A 19,825-nucleotide genomic window follows, 5' to 3' on the forward strand; every position below is an offset into this window, starting at 1 on the left:
AGGGCTGTAACTTACCCAAGGTAACACAGCAAGTAAAAGATGAGCTGGGAATGGAGCCCAGGTCCCCTGATTTCCAGATTCAAGCTCTTCAAAGACTTACATCCTGCTTCCTACTAATAGCACTACCAAAAACACCGAGCACAGTAGATCATGCCTGTAATCCCTTTGGGAGGCCAAGGCTGCAGGATCACTTGAGGCCAGGAGTTTGAGACCAGCCTGACCAATATGGTGAAATCCTATCTCTACTAAAAATACAAAAATTAGCCTGGTGTGGTGGTGCATGCCTGTAATTCCAGCTACTCAGGAGGCTGAGACACGAGAATCACTTGAACCCGGGAGGTGGAGGTTGCAGTGAGCCAAGATTGCACCACTGCGCTCCAGCCTCAGCAATACAGTGAGACTCTGTCTCAAAAAAAATAAATAAATAAACACTACCCAAAACAGCAGGAACATATATAGCACTAACTATGTGCCAGGCACTGTCTTAAATGCTTCATAAGCATTAGCTCATATATCATTCTCAAACAACCCTATGAGATGAGTACTATTATTGTCTCCATTTTATAGATGCTGAAACTGATGCACAGAGGGGTAAGACACAAAGTCACGCCCAGCTGGTAAGTAGCAGAGGCAGGAATCATCCTTAGGCAATCTGATTCCAGAGTCTGTGATCCTGCCTAGGCTTTCTTCCCCACTTCCCCCAGGCCCAAGCCCAGCGGGGACTCAGGAAGGCTTCTGGAACACCTGCTGCCTAAGAGGAAGAAAACAAGCCTAGAAGTCACCTCTCTGGCCAAGGTCACGCTGTAGCTCCATGGCAGAGCCAGGATTTGAACCCGGGCTTCCTAATGCCCAGCCCCCCAGGGCATTGTTCACTTCTCCACATTGACCCTGAGAGCCAAGGCCCAGAACTGTGAACAACTCCCACGCCAGATCACCCTTCCACACAGCAGGGAGTCAAGTGGGCTGGGGAGGGGGGCGGGGGGTGGCAGAGAAGAGGCAAAAGCTGCTGCTGCAGGGTAGGAGGTCAGAGGGGAGAGTGGGGCTTCCCAGAGCTGCCCACCTGGGGGTCTGAATGGATGATGTACAGGATGGGCTTCCTGGAGGCCACCGTCCCATTTCTCCAGGCCCCAGCTTGGGTCCCCAGAGGATAGCAGCACCTTCCACAAACAACTGTTGACTCCAAGATGCTCTTTCTGGCTGAGTCAGAGTTCACTAAAGGCCAGAGTAGCCCCTCACTGGGTTAGGGCTGAAGGAAGTCATACTGTTCCCCTCTCAGGAGGGCAAAGGTCAGGCATCGGAAGAGAAGCAGAAGCTCTGCCGAAAGCAATCCCAAGACAGACAGCGCATTCCCATCTCCCTGGATCCAGTTTGCAGAAGTGGGGCCCACAGGCCTGAAGCACCGGGCAGCGGCATCCAGGTCCTGCTTCCTGGCTCCGCCTTTGCCAAGGAGTCATCTGGTATCTGGCACCAAGCTGGGTCCTGCTGATACCCCCGCCTCACCCAAGAGAACCACTAACCTATTCACTCAGTCATCGATCCCCAAGTCCCTGCTGTATGCCAGGAATCAGAGATACAGACAGGACAGGGCAGCGCCTGCCCAGGAGAGCTCGTGGAAACACGTCATACACCACAAAGCAGCAGAATCAAAGAGGAGGGTACACAGGTGTAGACAAGCACAGAGGAGAAGGTGAAGGGCAGCGAGGGGCTTGGGAAAGGCAGCCAGCGATGTTCAGATCTACTGCCCCTCAGGAAGCTGAGTGTCACAGTGAGGAGACCCAGCCACCCCCAGGAAGAGCCAGAGAGCCCCACATAGCCAGACATGACTGGCATCTTGGGGCACACACATATTGGAGAGGCACAGAGGCCCTGTGCAGAAGGAAGGTGTTCTGGGAGTGTCCCTGGGGGCCTGAGAAGGAGCCTGGCACCAGCCTTGAAAGACCAACAAGATGCAGCAAACAACAGTGGCCCTCCTTTATTGGGCATTTACTACATGCTAGGTATAACAATACTAAGCGTTTCATGTGCACTTTTTTGTCTTCTCCTCATGCCCTGTGAAGTCATGACCATTATTATCCCCATTTGCAGGTTCAAAAACCTGAGGCTCAGAAAGAGTCACGTAGCTAGAAATTGGCAGGGCCGAGATCTCAACTCTAAAGTGCAGTGCTTTACCACCATGCTGTACCATCATCTCCCTAATCTGTTAACAGGCAGAAGGTAGATAAAGGTGCTTCAGGTGGGGGAAACAAGGTAAGAATAGGGAGATAGGATCAAGTGCTCTCTGAGGGGAGCTGCCCAGCTCCTCTGTGTTGGGGTTGTGTGTGTGTGTGTGTGTGTGTGTGTGTGTGTGTGTGCGCACGCCTGAGTATGGGTGGGTGTTCACAGACATGCCCCACTTTGCAAAGGATAGATCCCAGGTCCCAGAATTCCCCGAGAGCCAAGGAAAGAATGGGGCATCAGCAAGTCAGGGAAGGAATCCCAGAGAGAAGGAACTTATCTAAGGTCACACAACATACAAACAGCAGAGCAGCAGTCAACTCCAAGGACCAGAACACAGGTCTCTTTCCTCCATCACCTGCCTGTCCATGTCAGCACAGTGAATCAGCTGCTGACAGGAAAACCACAGTGGAAGGGGAAGCCCGGGGGTGAGTCAGGAATGAGCCAGCCTCCGAGAGACACCAGCTGGGCCTGTTGCAGAGGCTCCGGGTCTGTGGTTGTCTGTCTCTTCTCAGGGCAGCGTCAGGGGCGAGGGGAGCAACACAACCCACACCACTCGCTCCATGTTTACCTCTGGGCTTCCCCTCCCAGCTCCTCAGACCCCGGCTTAGTGGAGGGGAAGCGGGTGGGTAGGGCAGTTCCTGCTGAGATTAAACAGGTCCTGTCCCACGGAGGGGCCCAGGCCAAACAGTCCAGGCTCTTCCCTCCCTTCCCACCTCTCAAAGAGCCAGCTCCTGGCCGTTTGATGTTCTTGATTAAGTCATAACCGCCCCCTGTGAGCTTCCCGTGGGGCGGAGGAAGTGGGTATAACGGTTTGGAGCAGAAGGCCAAGGCCAAGCCAGAATCAGGGGTGCCAGCTGGGCCCAGATGCTCCAAATCCGAAGCAACACTCAGGACTTGGGGCTGCTCAGCCATGGGTTGAGGGAGGACTGTCTGGTCCTTAGGGGAACAGGTTTGGGTCCCCAGGGTGGAAGGGGATGGCCGGTGGGAGCTTCCAGGCTGTGACTCTAAAACATGAGGCCTCAAGACAGAGGGGGCCGCTCCCACATAGCAGAAACTTCAGAGGAACTCAGGGAAGCCAAAATCCTGCCCCAGTCCCCCTACTGTGGGAAACTTGTGCCCTGACTGCTCACCCACTGCCAGAGATAGCACACGGCTGAGCTCTCACCCCTACCCTCCCTGGGCTGGGATGGGAGGGAGGGATCAGCAGGCACTTCTTCTAACCACCCCGCCCCCGACTCCCAAACTTACTGCTGATTGGCACAGGCTCCCACCTTTCGGCCCAGATGCCTCCCCTTCATGGGCAAACCCCTCTGTAGCATTCATCACCCTCCCAGCGACCCCACCACTCACCCAATCCAGCCACCTTTCTGAGCCCCTGCTATGTACCAGACAGGATGGGGAGGAGAAAGAAGTGCAATATGCTGGAACAGGCCCCTCCCACCCCTCCAATGGTGCCTTTTCTATCCCTGTGGCTGGTGTCTCTTCCTTCACTCCCAGTTGCAGACATCCCCAAAGCCACCCAGACCCCTTCTTCTAAGTCACTGCAGCCATTGGTTCATTATCCCTTGACCACTGGATCCTCCGCCCCAGCACATCTGGTACAGACTGACTTTCCTAAAGGGCTGCTCTGTTGTGTCACTCCTCTCCTCAGAAACCTTCAGTGGCTCCCGCTTTCTGTAAATCAGATCCAAAGTTCTTATCCTGGCATTCAAGGCCCTCCGTAAGCTGATCCCACCTACTATTCCCGCTGTGTATCCCCACACGGTCCCAAACTTCAGCCAGAATGAGCAACCTAGAGTTTTCTCGAGAATTCTCAGGACAGGTTGACCTCCCTGCCTCTGCCTAGGCATTTTCCTCTCCTCAAGACACCATCTTCATTCTGGCTGCCGAAATCTTCCCAGTCTGTAAGGCCCTGAAGATCCCTCTAATCCTTTTTTCATTTATCTTGCACCAGAGTCCCTGGTGTTCTTGTGTAAGCCCCTTCCCGGATGGTAAGCAACCTGAGGGTGCAGGCCTTATGTGGTCGCTTGTCATTCATCGAGCAGGAAGGGGTGGTGGTGGTGGGGAGGGCTTTCCATTAAGGCTCACTAGGTAGGCTCTGTTGAAATGAACGTCTCCTCCTTCCCACCTCAGGCACCACCTACCAGACCCTCTCCCTCCCCACCATACCAAACTCCAATTTATGCCACATCAGTGCTTGAAGAGACTGTGGTCCCACATTGATCCAAGCCAAACCAGGACCAGGAGCCCAGGCAGAAAGTCCTATTCAAGTCTCACCCCCTCCAGGAAGCCTCCTTACCCCCACCCCCTGCCCTGGCTTCTCAAGTGTCTCACTCTTCTGAACACCTCCCCCTGCCCTACATACACACACAGTCTCCTGCACACAGCGCAGCCGCCAATCCGTCTCTGTCCCACAGCACTTTCCAGTTTGTTCCATACTATACAGCTTATCTCCCAGAAGATGCAGGGAGCCAACATAATGCAGCACCTTCAGTGTCCTTCGGTGCCCAACCCTGCTTAGCTATCAGGTGCCCACATTGCCCCTCGCCTCCATCCCAAGCCAAGTGTGCAATGGTATAGCTGGATTCCAGCCACCAGGGCAGCACAGACCCATGAAATCTCATCTGGTCATAAGCCCTGGGTGTAACTGATCCTCTCTACAGGGACATGGTAGGGATGGGGGAGCCCTCCTTGTCAGCAACTCAGGCCTGGCTAGTTCACCTCTGTACCCTCTAGCTCTCTCTAGCATATAGTAGGTGCTCAGTAAACATTTTTAGACTTATTTAACTCAACACTCACCAACCTCAAGCAACATTACAGAAAACTCAGCCACTCTTTGTTCCAGATGACACAGTCCTCATCCCTCAAATAGAGTGATGTTGGTGGCAGGTGGCAATTTCTGGCTCTCACAAGGTCAGGAGGGGCTGTAGCCAACCCCAACTCTCCAAAAAAAAACGGCTCATTCCCCACAGGAAGCAAGCCCATCACCTGCCCAGCCGCATTAAAGCAGCTGTCACAGAGGGAGGTCTCACTGGTTTCCTGGCGCCTTGCTAAGTAATGTATACACACTATTCTATTTAGTGCTTGCTCCTGCCATTGGATATTGTCATTATCCCCATTTTACAGGTGAGGAAACTGAAGTTTGGAGGGGGAATGGAATCCAAATCAGTTTGATCCCACAGCCCAAGCCCTTGACCACAGAACTACGCTGCCCCGCTACTGGGGCCCAGCACAGAGCACCCACCACCTCCAGGAACAGAACCCGTCAGCCAAGAAATTAACCCTGGGTACGCTGCAAGGGCCCCTGGGGCCCTGGGTTTGACCCTGGGCCCAAGGATTGGTGGGGTTTTCCCTTCTCTCCCCCACTCACCAGTGTAAGAACTGTTCCCCAGTTTCCAGCCTCCTGCTCAGGCCAGCTCACCTGGAAAAGCCCCACTGAGTTTCCAACTTGAAGTCTTAGGGGGTCCGGCTCAGTTGAACTGTTAGAATTGGTGGGAAGCAGGTGAGGCGGGAAATGGAACCTCCCTGCTTTGGCCGCCTCTTCCCCTGGGTTCGTGGGTTAGAGCCCCAACCGAGGAACCAGTGCAGTCTTTAAAGCAATTCGCTTTTCTCAGTCCCATTTTGCAGGGAGAAAAACTGCAGAGGGCAACGCGATGGGAACACCTGTGGCGAACTGCAGCCTGCTCTCACCTGCCAGCTCTCACCTTCCGGCGTTTTAAGTGAGAAAGGGCAACGGGAGCATGGAATTCACCTGGTTCACTTCCTCCTGCTGGAATCCGGGAGGTCCAGAGCCGGGTAGAGGGACCGACCCAGGATCACGCAGCTGGTGCACGGCCGAGTGTGAGAACTGGGGGTTCAGGACTGGGGGCTAAAGCTCCTTTTCACCCACCAGCTGCCCCGACCTGTCACTAGTCCCGAGGAAAGCTGTCCGAGCCGGACCGCAGAAGCGGGGGCCAAAACTAACTTTGCCTCTGGTTGTCCGGCAGGCTCCCCCGGCCCGCTGCCCCCTTGCTCACCTGCTGGTTCTGCTTTCTGCTCCGCGCTGCAGGCCCAGCGTCACCCGCTCGTGCCTCAGTCGGCGTCGAACTGCGCAGCCCTGGGCTCAGTCACTCCTCGGCCCTCTCCCGGCTGCAGCCGGGGAACGCCGCGGACTCGGCAGGCCCCGCCCCCAAGGACACGCCCCCTCGGCGCCCCTCCGCCAGCCCCGCCCCCGAGCCCTTTGGGAAGGCGGTGCTCTCCCGCCGGCCAGGCCCCGCCCACCATGGCCCTACCTCGACCAGCCCCTCCGCCGGGCCCCGCTGGAGCTGAGGCCCCGCCCCGCTACGGCGTTTCTCCTCTATCCCGGCAGCCCCGCCCCCAGGTTACACGGGGGATGAAGCCCGCCCCTCTCCAGCCCTGTCCACTCACGGCGCTGCCTAACGGTCCCGCCCAGCTCCCGCCTACCTCGTCCTCCCGGTCTCTTCCCGGGCCCCCCCAGCGCCCCCGCCTCCACTTTCTCCTTCGGGCCCACCCCATCCCCCGGCCCTAGTAGGGTGAGGCCACCCCCCTCCCCGCCCCAGCCCGGGCTCAGCGCCTTCCTGATCCTGCCCTGCCCTGCCCCTCTCAGCTCGCGGCGGGTAGCCCTGGGGCCCCCACGCTGGCATTCCAGGGCGGGTGTATCCGGGTGCAGCCGGGGAACGGCGTGGGAGCGGTTTGTGTCCCAAGTCGGGGCCTCTATCGGGAGGCGGGCTGGGCCCAGGAACTTTTTGAAAATACTGACTACCATTGATTGAATCCTTGCCAGGGGCCAGGCTCTATGCCAAGCGCTGTATACAGTTCTAGCCCTTGAATTCGCACAACTCATGGGTACGCTCGTTGCGCCTATTTTACTAATGTGCAGTTTAAGGCTCAGAGAAGGGAAGTCGCGGGCTCTGAATCTCATGGAGGCGGGCGTGAGCGGGATCCAGCCTCAGGTCCTGAGTCACAGGCTTGAGCTGTGCCCCAGCTTGCCTGGACTGGCCCCTGGGGAAGCAGCCCAGGACAACCAGTGCTGGGGCAGTGCCCAGCAGTTGTCTGAGGTGAGGGAGGAGGTGTGGGTTGATGAGAAGAGTGGCAGGAGGGGCTGTGGGCCTAAGTCTCAAAGCTGGCTTTCTCCCTGAAGAAAAGGCCCAAAATTGAGGTGGGCTGCAAGAGCTCTCTAGGTGGCTGCGGTGCCCACCCTGCGTCCCAGCCCTCTGCCCTCCCAGGCTCCAGGGGACTAGCCTGAGGCAGATTACCTGGTTAATGACCAGGGGCATTCACCTGTGCAGCTGACAAAGCTCTTTCACTTCCGTTATCACATTGTCATCTCACAACACACCATTGTGGGAGGGTATGATTATGAGCACTTTGTATGAGTGGAGTAAGGGCGGGAGCTGGATCCCAGCCCATCAGTGTAGTTCTCACAGCGTGGTCCTTGAACCAGGAGCACCATGATCTGGGAACTTGTTACGAATGCGTATTTTGAAGCCCCATCCCAACATACTGAATGGAATACTGTGGGACAATTGGTTTTAATAAGGCCTCCAGGTGATTCTGAATCACATTCAAGCATGAACCACTGTTGGGCAAACTGTGAAGAAGTCAGGGTGGTCTGAGAATCACACAGACCTAGGTAGCTTCCTGGTTGCTTTTTAAACCCAGGACAAGGCAAGATACTTAACCTCTCTGGGATGAGCCCTTAAACAGGGAATAATAATAAAAAGAGCCATAACAATCATACCGATCGTGACAGTGGCTGTTGAAGATTACATGTGACAGCATTCATAAAGTATTTGGCCCACTGTTTGAATGCCATACATGCTCAGAAAATGTTCTCTTTTCAGCAAAAGGTCTCCTTCACAGAATTCCCACACCAAGTCAGAAAAGTGAGGCTGGGGAATCCTTTAAACCCAGCAGCGTGTCCTACCCGCAGAGAGACACCCTCTATCCTGCAAGTGGTTAAGATCCTAACAAGCTCCTAGATGATGTGGATGCTGGTCCGGGGACCACACTTTGAGAACCACTGTGCCATTCTGTCTTGGGCTGGGTTTCAGATCTCTACCCTACCCAGCCCTTGCAAAATGGGCATAAAATATCCTCCTATTCCACCCTACTCCACACCCCCTCTCTCCGAGCTGGGGGTGTTTGTGATGGTGTATGGCAGATGCTCCTGACAGCAATAACTTGACTTCAGCATACCCTGAGAATGATCCTGTATGGCAGATGCACCCAAATGTGTGTTTGGAGTTTTGAGCTAAGGAATCCGGGAATGGCCAACCTGGAGATTCATTCCTTATCTATAAGGAACATTTGAACCCTGGCCCATCCTGTGGAATGCAGGGTGTACAGGGGTTCAAAGCTCTTTGGGGCCAAATGAAGGTTATCAGGTGGGGATTGTTAGGGGGAGGGTGCTAAGTGAGAATGATGTCTAAACTGCATGCTTTTTGTAAGCGGTTGTGGCTCTCCTGCCCAGCCTGCCATGGGACTGTACAGTTCTCCTGTCCAGCCCACTGCCACCGACCATCCCTGTGTGTAAGTTTCCCAATAAAACCTCACGTCCCAGTTGCTGGCTCTGGTCTCTCCTTCAGCCTCTTGAACCTAGTACCATCCCTACTGAAGTTAATAGGGCTCCAGCACGACAGATGGGGACTGGCCATTGGCAATACAGCTGGATCCCTCACTGTCCCCTCCCCCCATGAAGACATTCTCTCATATTAGTCCCATCTGCTATCCCTTGCTGCCCTGCCACTCCTGATTAGAGATAGAGGCAGCTGTGGTGACATTGAGAGCAGTCTTCTGGCAGCTTCTAGAATCTCTGCCATACTCCCTGTCATTGTCTGAGTCCCACAGAAGAGTGTCTCCCTGTAGGAGTGCAGGGCCTGGGCACTGATCTTGTTATGCTGACCTGCTGAGCATGGAGAGCCCAAGTTAAGAGTGCAAATCAAGGACCAGATACTTTGTATCTAAACATTTAACCGACTGTGAAATAAAATGTGTATTCTCCTGCCGTGACAAATGTTCTTTCTAAAGACCAGGAAGACCGTGTTCAAATTTAGAATTCTTGGACTCTCTAGAATTTTATGCAAGAACATGGCAGTGCAGGAGGATAGCCCGGCCCTAGCCCTCAGCCCACCCACTCCACTTCTCTTCCCACTCCATCTCTGTCCTGTGTCACAAGTGGCCTAGGACTCAGGCATGTGGATACTCCAGACCACACACCCAAACTCTGCCCACACGCCTTGCCTACAGCCACCTCTTGGTCACCTCTCTATGGATGCACATTCCAGGGACAGGATGTACCCTCAGGAGGATGGACCTGGGCAGGCAGCTTTGTAAACCTTAAAACTGGCTGGGGGGCTGGGCACAGTGGCTCACACCTGAAATCCCAGCCCTTTGGGAGGCTGAGGCAGGAGGATTGAGCAGCTCAGGGGCTCAAGACCAGCCTGGGCAACAGGATGAAACCTTGTCTCTACAAAAACTACAAAAATTAGCTGGATGTGGTGGCTTGTGCCTGTGGTCCCAGCTACTCAGGAGGCTGAGGTGGGAGGATCGCTTGAGCCAGGGAGGTGGAGGTTGCAGTAAGCTGAGATTGCACCACTGCACTCCAGCTGAGCAACAGAGCAAGACCCTGTCTCAAACAAAACAAAACAAAACAAAAAATCTGGCTTGGGCTGGTTAGGCAGTCTAGGTTTTTAAACACCCAAAGCATGATCAAGGTCAGGTGTGGGCTCTGGGTGGCCACAGGTGCCCTCTTGTCCAGGTCTATGGTGACACTGCCATTTGGCCTTGTCTCCCCAGCTTCTAGCACATGCCTGGAAGCTTAAGGGACAGTTGTTGAGTAGATGTGCATCTGAGTCTAACTTAGTCCATTTTCTGTTGCTGTAACACAATACCATAGGCTGGGTAATTGATAAAAGAATTTTATTTTGTATAGTTCTGCAGCCTGGGAAGTCCAAGGTTGAGAGGCTACATCTGGTGAAAACCTTCTTACTGCTTCATCACATGGCGAGAGGGCAAGGGCATGCCACCGCAGGTCTCTCTTCATCCTATTATAAAGCCACCAGTCCTCATCATGAGAGCCCCATCCTGATGACCTTATCTAATCCTTCCAAAGGCCCTACCCCCAAATACCATCAACATATGAATTTGGGGATTCAGTTTCCAATACATTCAAACCATAGCAGAGTCATTCACTGAAATCTCACACTGGGTTAGCTCCCTCAGCATTGTCCCTATCCCCTCTCTTCCAGCAGAAGGCAAGCTTTGTCATGACTCACCTTGGGCATTTTGCCAGGCAGGGAGTGCAGACACTTCTAGTGAGACTCTACCTCTAGTCCATTCTAGAGGTGGAGCCAGGAGTTCTGGAGGTGGGAAAAGGGGTGAGAAGAACCACCCTAGAAAGCCTTGAGAGAAGATATCCATGGCCAACTTGGAGGTGGGGAAGACGGTGGTGTGGCAAGACCTCAGAGAGGTATGGGGATAGGATTGCCAGGCTCTCAGAAGATTCCCCCACCCCAAAGGTGGAAGACGAACAGCTGAGCAGGAGACTTCGAAGAACTTGTAGGCAAGAACATGGGGGCCAGTTCCCTGTTGGTGTCTGGGCCTAGGTTAAGGCCCCAAGACTTTTGCACATCTCTGGTGGAGGAAGGTAAAGAGAATGAGTGGGGGCATCTGTTTTCTACTGTTATATAACAAACCATCCCACTCATTTATTTTGCCCATAAATCTGCAGTTTGGGGTGGGCTCAGCAGCAATGGCTTATCTCTGCTCTATGCAATGTCAGGTGGTTCAATTGGAGGTTGGGGATCGATTTTCAAGATGGTATACTCACACACCTAGCAAGTTGGCACTTGCTACTAGCTGGGAGGTCAGCCAGAGCTGTGGACCAAATGTCTTTGGTCCTCTCCATGAGGCTGCTCCACAGGTTGCTTGAGCTTCCTCATAATTTGGCTGCTGGTTTTGAAGAACAAAGACTCACTTAGAAGTGCATGGCATTTTGTGACCTAGCCTTAGAAGTCATATAAGATCACTTCCTTTGCATCCTATTAGTAGAAGCAGTCACCAAGGCTTACCTGGCTCAAGAGCAGGGTACCTAGTCTCTTTCTTAACCAGGGGGTAACAAAATTCTAGAAGAGTTTTCAAGAAAAGAGATATTGTTGCGGCCATCTGTGAAAAATACAATCTGCCCCAAGCGAGTCCTCAGAATGACTGGAGGAGGGTTTCCCTGATGGGAGCTGAGAGTTCAAACTCGATTGTTTTGAAAAACGGTATACAATAAATATCACACAAGCATTTGTGCACAAGAAGTTCAGCAGTGGACAATTAGTCTTGAGTATTTGGATGTCTTTTTTTTTTTTTTTTTTTTTTTTAGTTGGACTGTCACTCTGTTGCTCAGGCTGGAGTGCAGTGGTGCAATCTCGGTTCACTGCAACCTCTGCCTCCCAGGTTCAAGTGATTCTCCTGCCTCAGCCTCCCGAGTAGCTGGGACTACAGGTGCGTGCCACCATGCCCAGCTAATTTTTTTGTATTTTTAGTAGAGATGGGGTTTCGCCATGTTAGCCAGGATGATCTCGATCTCCTGACCTCATGATCCGCCCACCTTGGCCTCCCAAAGTGCTGGGATTACAGGCATCAGCCACCGTGCCTGGCCTAGTAATTGGATGTCTTAAGATCTTTCTTCAAGAGTACTCAGAATAGAGTTAGCACTTCCCTCCCTCAACCTGCACTGTTTCCTTAAAGTTATAAACTTAAAAATTGCACTCATTTAATCCTGATAGCAATAACCCAATGATGCACATACTATTATGAGGCCCATTCCCAAGATGTGGAAATGGAGCACTCAGATGCTAAAGTCGTACAACTAACAAGTGATGGAGTAAAGTGAAGTTGCAGGCTATATATAGCTAACCCAATTTTCAGTTCCTGAAATTGAGCCCTAGGGGAAAGGCCCAAGTTGGGACCCAGTGAGCGCCCAACACTGAATCGCAAAAGCTCGCACTGGATCAAGGAGGTTCCCCAGGGCTTTGAAGGGACCCTGCTTCCTGCTTACGGAAAGAAGGCTGGCCCCAGAAAGCTGGGCTCCAGCACTTGCTTGGCATAACTTCGCCCCATCCTCTGTCCTCTTGCTGAGTCTCAGGCCAGGAAGTGGTTAATAGCACTTTCTCACACTTTCTGTTTCCATTTCTCTATTCCTAAACACAGTAATTCCTGCATTTGAATGGGCTCAGCAGGTTATTTTTTCCTCCAAACCACTTAAAGGGGATTGGAACTCTAAGCCCATTATAGTTGGGTTGTAGCTGAAGACAGGGGCTGAGTTCCCACAGAAGAGACTGAGCCATTGATTTGTTCCTGTCTCAGTCATTTCAGAAAGATCAGTGAGGCCCCTGCTCGAATCCTGCCCTGCCACTTACTACATCTGAAGGTCCAGGGGTTACTCTTCAGGGAGCTTTTGGCCCCTGTACATTGCCATGTTGCCATAGCAACTATGACACTAATAATGGCAGCCATCCTTTTAAAAGTAAGCTGTAAAATGACTAATTTAAATATATTTAACTAATTTGATAACTAGCATTTGTGTAGCACTTTACATATTCTAAAGCTTATTTATATTTATCTTACAACTGTGGCACTTGGGTAAGTCTTTAAAACTATTAAATCATGTCTCCCCCCTCCCCATACACAATTCCCTGTTCTACCTGTTTATTTTTCTTTTTAGGCATCAGCTTAACCCCATGGTAGGGGTTGGGTACCCCAAATATATGTTGGGCCTACATCCCAATATATGTCATTTATTTATAATAGATATGTATGTACTATTTTATTAGCTATTTTGCATAATATGAACCATGCACAAAGACAAATATTTTATTTTATTTATTTATTATTATTATTTTTTGAGACAGAGTCTCACTCTGTCGCCCAGGCTGGAGTGCAGTGGTACAATCTTGGCTCATTGCAACCTCTGCCTCCTGGGTTGGAGCAATTCTCCTGCCTCAGCCTCCCTAGTAGCTGGGATTACAGGTGTGCGCCACCACGCCCAGTTAATTTTTTTGTATTTTTAGTAGAGATGGGGTTTCACCATGCTGGCCAGGCTGGTCTTGAATTCCTGACCTCAGGTGATCCACCCACCTCGGCCTCCCATAATGCTGGGATCACAGGTGTGAGCCACCGCGCCTGGCCAAAAAACAAAAATTTAAAATGATAATTATTTAAAATATTATATATATCTATAAAATAAACAGAAAGCAGTCCTATTATTTTTTCCTTGAACCCCAGCGGATCACGTTGGAGACCATGAGCCATCCCTTTAGGGAGGGATTGTTGGAATAGCAAAGCAGAAGAAAGGGGACTTCTCTGGGCAGTGCTTTTTCAGTCTCCAGATAGAAGCACACCTTGGAGCTGTTGCAGGTTCCTTTCCAAACCACCGCACTAAAGCGAATATTGCAATAAAGTGAGACACACAAATTTTTTTGGTTTCTTAATGCATGTAAAATTTATGTTTACCCTCCACCATAGTCTATTAAGTATGCAATAGCATGTCCAAAAAATGTGCATACCTTACTTAAAAAATGTTGATCCTGGACAGGTGTGGAGGCTCATGCCTGTAATCCCAGCACTTTGGGAGGCCGAGGTGGATGGATCACCTGAGGTGTGGAGTATGAGACTAGCCTGGCTAACATGATGAAACTCTGTCTCTACTAAAAATACAAAAATTAGCTGGGTGTGGTGGCAGGCGCCTGTAATCCCAGCTACTCAGGAGGCTGAGGCACAGACAATTGGTTGAACCCAGGAGGTAGAGGTTGCAGTGAACCGAGATCACACCACTGCACTCTGGGAAACAGGGCGAGAGATTCAGTCTCAAAAAAAAAAAAAAAAAAAAATGATCCAAAATTCTGACACAAAGTGGGTGCATACTGTTGGAAAAATGGCGCCGATAAACTTGCTCAGTTCAGTTGCCACAACCTTCAATTTGTAAAAAAACACATTATCTGTAAAGCGTAATAAAAAGCAATGTATGCCTGCATTCAAGCCCCTGAGATGGATGAGGAGGTGCTGCAGAAAGGGGAACTCTCACAGCTGTTCTTCGGTAGAGCTGCACTTTATCAGTGGGGGAATTTTTCCCTGAATCTAGGCTTGAGATCTAAGAGAACACACCTGCGGCCCAAGAAGCTGATGGTGTAGACATTCTCTCCCTTATATAGTTGAGATAGGCCAAGGCTTAGTTGAGTTGAAAAAGTTTTGAATTTGTGGCCAGCATTTAAAAATTGGGGAATTTTATGTTGATTTTTAGATGTATAGGGATAGGGGCATTGAGCCTCCTGCTGTGCCTTCCGACGGGGCCACAGTGGATGGACCTGAGTTGTGGCTGACCTCTTCATTTGTGACATACGTCCTCCAGCTGGCTACAGTCCCCACTGTGCCTGTGGCTCATCTAGCCTGCTTCCCTCATTTCTGTGACCTGCCTGGTTCCCATGGGGAACTGGGTTTGCAATCCGGGGAGCAATACTGGCTGAACTCATGTTCATATTGAGAGCATTCTGAGTAGCTGGCAGGGCCACACAGACCTTAGCGGGAAGACAGGGACACCACTCTGTTTTATTCCTTTCTTTCTAGGATGATCCCTGTGAAAACTGCCATGTTTGCACTGCCCTCCTCTGTGAGACATGGTTTAGCTCAAGTCCTTGCTCTGATAACTTTCCAGCATGTGACTTTGTGCACACGTGACCTTCACCTCTGGGTTTGTTTCCTCACTGCTTATGCTGCAGGTAATGCATATACGATATTTGCTACTTTAGGGCTATAAGATGCACTAGTTAGTTGTGTCCAAGTCATTCCTTTTACCAACAGAAATGAAGAGAAAGTGGAGAAAAAAATAAATAAAACCAAAAACCTCATCACTCTTTTCTCCAAAATGAGCATTTATCGCCCTCTGGTGTCCACCACAGTGCTCAGTGCAGCCAATTAAGAGTGGCTTGAAGGCCGGGCGTGATGGCTCATGCCTGTAATCCCAGCACTTTGGGAAGCCGAGGCAGGCAGATCACCTGAAGTCAGGAGTTCAAGACCAGCCTGGCCAACATGGTGAAACCCCGTCCTTAGTGAAAATGCGAAAATTAGCTTGGTGTGGTGGTAGGTGCCTGTAATCTCGGCTACTTGGGAGGCCGAGGAAGGAGAATCGCTTGAATCTTGGAGACAGAGGTTGCAGTGAGCCGAGATCATACCACTGCACTCCAGCCTGGGCGACAGAGTGAGACTCTGTCTCAAAAAAAAAAAAAAAAAGGGTTGGGGGCTTGGAGATGAAAGACTTGGGGGCAGGAGAATAGGGCCTGCCCCATTCTTCATGGTCTCAGTTTAATCCCCCTGGCTGCAGGGCCAGGAGAAGGAAGACATGGAATTAGGTCTCTACACCAAGTTTCAACTGCAGATACCCACCCAGCTCAGATAAGGACACTTGAGGCGTAGGATTTACAAGCCAATGAGATAGCTGGCCTAAAGTCACCACATTTAATATTCATGATGAAATAACATTAACCACAGTAGGTATTAGTTATAAGCATGGCAAGTGAAATCTAGTTGTTTATGCAGAAAAATTTTATTTAAAGGCTCTTGCAAAGCCCCCTGAATTGTTGAGCGTGGGGCTGGGGTTGGCTGGAGAGTCACAACTTCTGTGAGGTTATACTGCAGTAACAAAGAACTCCCCAAATCTCATTGATTTATATCAACAAAGGCCCTATTCCCCACTTCTGTTACATGACCGCTAAAGATTGCTGTGGGTCACGCGAGACTCTGCTTCATGTGTCTTTGTTATTCCCAGATCCAAGATGGAAAATCTGTCCCTATTTAGGGTCTTCTCCATGGGAGAGGAAAGAAGAAGCAGTGGTCAAGCCGCGTGGTGGCTCTCAAAGCTCCTGCTTAGATGTGGTATCTGTCATTCTGCCTACATGCCATTTGTTAAGGCAAGTCATGAAGCTGAGCTCCATATCATGGGCAGAGAAGCGTCCTCCCAGAGGGAGTTGTCACCAGTCACATGACAATGGGCAGGGCTGTCTAGTCTTACAGGGATGGGAAGGGACTCACCGGAGAGAAGGAAAACCCACACCAGTTCCTCTAGCACTGATAGCTGGATTCTGGGGAGCAGAGCTACCATGTACATCAGTTACAAAGCCACTGAATGCCACACATCATGCTTCATAGTAGCTCTCGTTCAACTGTATTTCATTTCTGCATTTCACAAATTATTTATTGAGTGCCTCCTGTGTCCTGGATGATATTCTAGCACTGAGGATATAGCAGTCAATGCTTTTGCCCTCTTGAGTATATATTTGGATACCTATTATATATAGTGTTTATAACATATTATATATAATTTATATGTAAATAAAAATGTGTACATATTTGCCATCATGATTTGAAAAAATATTTACCCAAAATTTACTTTTAGTGTGTTCAAGTAGCTATAACAAAATACTTTAGACTGGGTAATTTATTAACAGTAGAAATTTATTTCTCATGGTTCTGGAGAGTGGGAAGTCCAAGACTGAGGTACCAGCAGATTGGCATCTGGTGAGGGCCCACTCTTTGCTTCCGAGATGGCACCTTCTAACTACATCCTCACATGACTGAAAGGGCTAACAAGCTCCCCTGGGCCTCTTTTAAAAGGGTGCTGCTCCCATGCACGAAGGTGAAACCTTCATGACCAAATTATCTCCCAAAAGCCCTATCTCTTAATACCATTGCATTGGGGAGTAGGTTTCAACATATGAATTTCAGGGGACACAAACATTCAGACCATAGCACTGACTCATGAACAGAAAGCCTGCTCTAATGATTTCACACAAAAATGGAGGCTAGACCATTTGGGCTGTGGGCGGATACTGCAAGAAGACATGTGACTGTAAGTTGTATCTCAGTAGTTCTTCCAGGAGGTCCACATCCAATGTTCACAGTGTAATGTGTAACCACCACTATAGGCTCATTCTCTTTTCTTTTTTTTTTTTTTTTTTTTGAGACAGTCTCACTCTGTTGCCCAGGCTGGAGTGCAATGGCACAATCTTGGCTCACTGCAACCTACACCTCCGGGGTTCAAGCTATTCTCCTGCCTCAGCCTCCTGAGTAGCTGGGATTACAGGTACCCGTCACCACACCTGGCTAATTTTTCTATTTTTAGTAGAGACGGGGTTTCACCATGTTGGCCAGGCTGTTCTCGAACTCCTGACCTCAAGTGATCCACCTGCCTTGGCCTTCCAAACTGCTGGGATTACAGGCGTGAGCCACCGTGCCTGGCCTACCATAGGCTCATTCTCATTATTAGGTGTAACTGTTGCCTAAGAAAGAGGAAGAGCCTGTGGAGGAAGCAGATGAGCCAGGAGACCTGGGAAATTTAAGCACTCATAGAAATATTAGGCAATGAAAGAAATGCACTGGTGAGCCTCCATTCGGCCCTTGTGTGACTCCGCATACTGTGCATATTTTTTTCATGAATAAGAAAGTAAAGAATGGTTATAAAACTGTTGTTGGTTCTGGAATACACCACCACATTGCCTGAGCACAACAGGTGTTTTCTAAAAACCTAGAGAAACAGATTCAGTGGTAGACCAAAAACCATCATCCACCAAACAGTTCCTAAGCCGGCAGACACGCAAACCCACTAATGACTCCACTGAGGGTTGGGTAATTAGGCGATTGGTATTTCAGATGCTCTCTACTATGCAGAAGTCCTCAGGGGATTGTAACACTGTGTATGTTTGCATGATATTGGATAAATCCATTGGGATGTTTGGATAGGTTAGTATTATGTCCTAAATGCTTATGTCCCCTCTGATATTCACATATTAAAGCTCTAATCTTTAGTGTGGCTGTTTTTGGAGATGGGGCCTCTAAGGAAGGAACTAATGTTAAGTGAGGTGGTAAAGATGGGGACCTGATCTGATAGGATTAGTGTGTTCATAAGAAAAGACACTGGAGCTTTTTCTCTCTCTCCACCATGTGAGGAAAGAAGAGAAAAGTCAGAATCAGAGGATTACCTAAGGCTGTAAAACAGTTTGTGCTGGAGCCAAAGTTAGAAAATGTCTTTGTGATTCCTTGTTCCATTGTCTTAACGAGGTGACTTAGTCCACTTGTACTGCTATAGCAAAATACCTGGGACTGCATAATTTCTAAATAATATAAATAGATTTCTCATGATTCTAGAGGCTGGGAAGTCCAAAACCAAGCCCTGGTGGATTCAGTGTCTGGCAAAGGCCTGCTCCTCATAGATGACGCCATTTAGGTGCCCTCACATGGCAGAAGGGATGGAAGGGCAAGAAGGGCTAAGCTGGTTCCCTGTAGTCCTTTTATAAGGTACTAATCCATTCATGAGGATGGAGCCCTCATGATTTAGTCACTTTTCAGGAAGAAGTGATTACTACTTCTTACTACCACCACAGTGGGGATTAAGTTTCAACGTGAATCTCACAGGGGATGCACATCCAAACCACAGCACTAGTATTTCAAACGGTGACATCACGTGTTAATACTGGCCCACTAGGAACGTGTTTTAAGAAGCAGATGCAACATTTGCCATCTGCCAAGATCTCTCGCTTCCATTCTGCTAGAAGCCTTTCCTATCCCTTATTAGGGCCCCAGGTCTATGGTGCCCGTCCCAGATCCCAGCGTGGCTCTTTTATCACCAGCCCAGTCAGGAAGCCTGCAGGCTGTCTCTGGAGCCCAAGCACTTTGCTGGCAGTGAAGGAAGAAGAAATGAAGAAAGAGCTAGAAGAAAGAAAACCCTCTAGTTCACCAGGAGAGCTCACCGTTATCCTGGGTCTAAGAGGAATTTGCTTGCTGGGTCCTTAGGTATCAGGTCACTGGGCCATATGATAAACTTTATCAGTGACTGCAGTATTTAAGAGAATGTTTTATCTGAGCTCTATTTCAAGAATTGCCAGGTTATGCCCTTAAAAGGACAAGAGGTTCAGGTGATGGGTTCATCAAACTCTCACAAGTCATCACTAAATAACTTACTCATGTAACCAAATACCACTTGTTCCCCCCAAACCTATGGAAATAAAAAATTAAAAAAAAACAAACACACAAAACCCATGAAAGTATAGTTAGAATGAAAAAAAAAAAAAAAAAAAGAACAAGAGGCTGCCTTTTGCTTCCCCCTCCCTGTCGTCTCTGAATTCCCACTGGCTAGAATGGAGATGTGATGGTTAGAGTTGAAGCAGCCATATTAGACCTCAACGTAGCAGCCAAATATTGAGGAGACGGAGCAACAAAGACAGGAGACATGATTTCAACTGCATTCTCAGCTGGGTCCACCAAACTAAATATTAACATAAGACAGAAGTTAACTTTGGCAGCATCATCACTATCACCACCACCACCACCATTCTCACCATCATCAGTGTCACCATCAATGTCATCAGTGTCACCACCAACACCATCATCATTCTCACTACTACCATTACAATCCACTATCACCACCTTCACAGTCACCTTGACCGTCTCTATCGTGTTTGTCATCATCACCATCATCATCATCCCCATCATCACTGCACCAACCAAAGTCATCATGAATGACATCATCGGCATCATCACTGCCATCTTTATCATCGTCATCACAATCATT

At 49.8% G+C, this 19,825-nt stretch overlaps 1 protein-coding gene and 1 long non-coding RNA gene across 6 annotated transcripts in view; both read right to left on the bottom strand.

Moving 5' to 3' along the window:
- The window catches only part of CD82 (CD82 molecule), a 54,109-nt gene extending 47,756 nt beyond the window's left edge, over positions 1 to 6,353 (bottom strand). The window contains exon 1 of one of the 5 annotated variants that reach the window (XM_055281845.2): positions 6,234 to 6,353. The gene's annotated coding sequence lies outside the window, so the exon portion shown is untranslated. Of the gene's footprint in view, positions 1 to 3,567; positions 3,636 to 5,638; positions 5,692 to 5,968; positions 5,988 to 6,233 lie in introns of those variants that run through there. The other 4 variants (XM_055281842.2, XM_055281844.2, XM_063641831.1 and 1 more) reach the window with 4 other exon arrangements.
- A 3,767-nt stretch (positions 6,354 to 10,120) lies between these two features.
- The window catches only part of LOC134736979 (uncharacterized), a 35,674-nt gene continuing 25,969 nt past the window's right edge, over positions 10,121 to 19,825 (bottom strand). The window contains exon 6 of the long non-coding RNA XR_010121484.1: positions 10,121 to 11,169. This is a non-coding gene — a long non-coding RNA (uncharacterized lncRNA). The remainder of the gene's footprint in view (positions 11,170 to 19,825) is intronic.

This window comes from Symphalangus syndactylus, chromosome 6, assembly GCF_028878055.3.
Source record: "Symphalangus syndactylus isolate Jambi chromosome 6, NHGRI_mSymSyn1-v2.1_pri, whole genome shotgun sequence".
In the NCBI taxonomy this organism is placed as follows: domain Eukaryota; kingdom Metazoa; phylum Chordata; class Mammalia; order Primates; family Hylobatidae; genus Symphalangus; species Symphalangus syndactylus.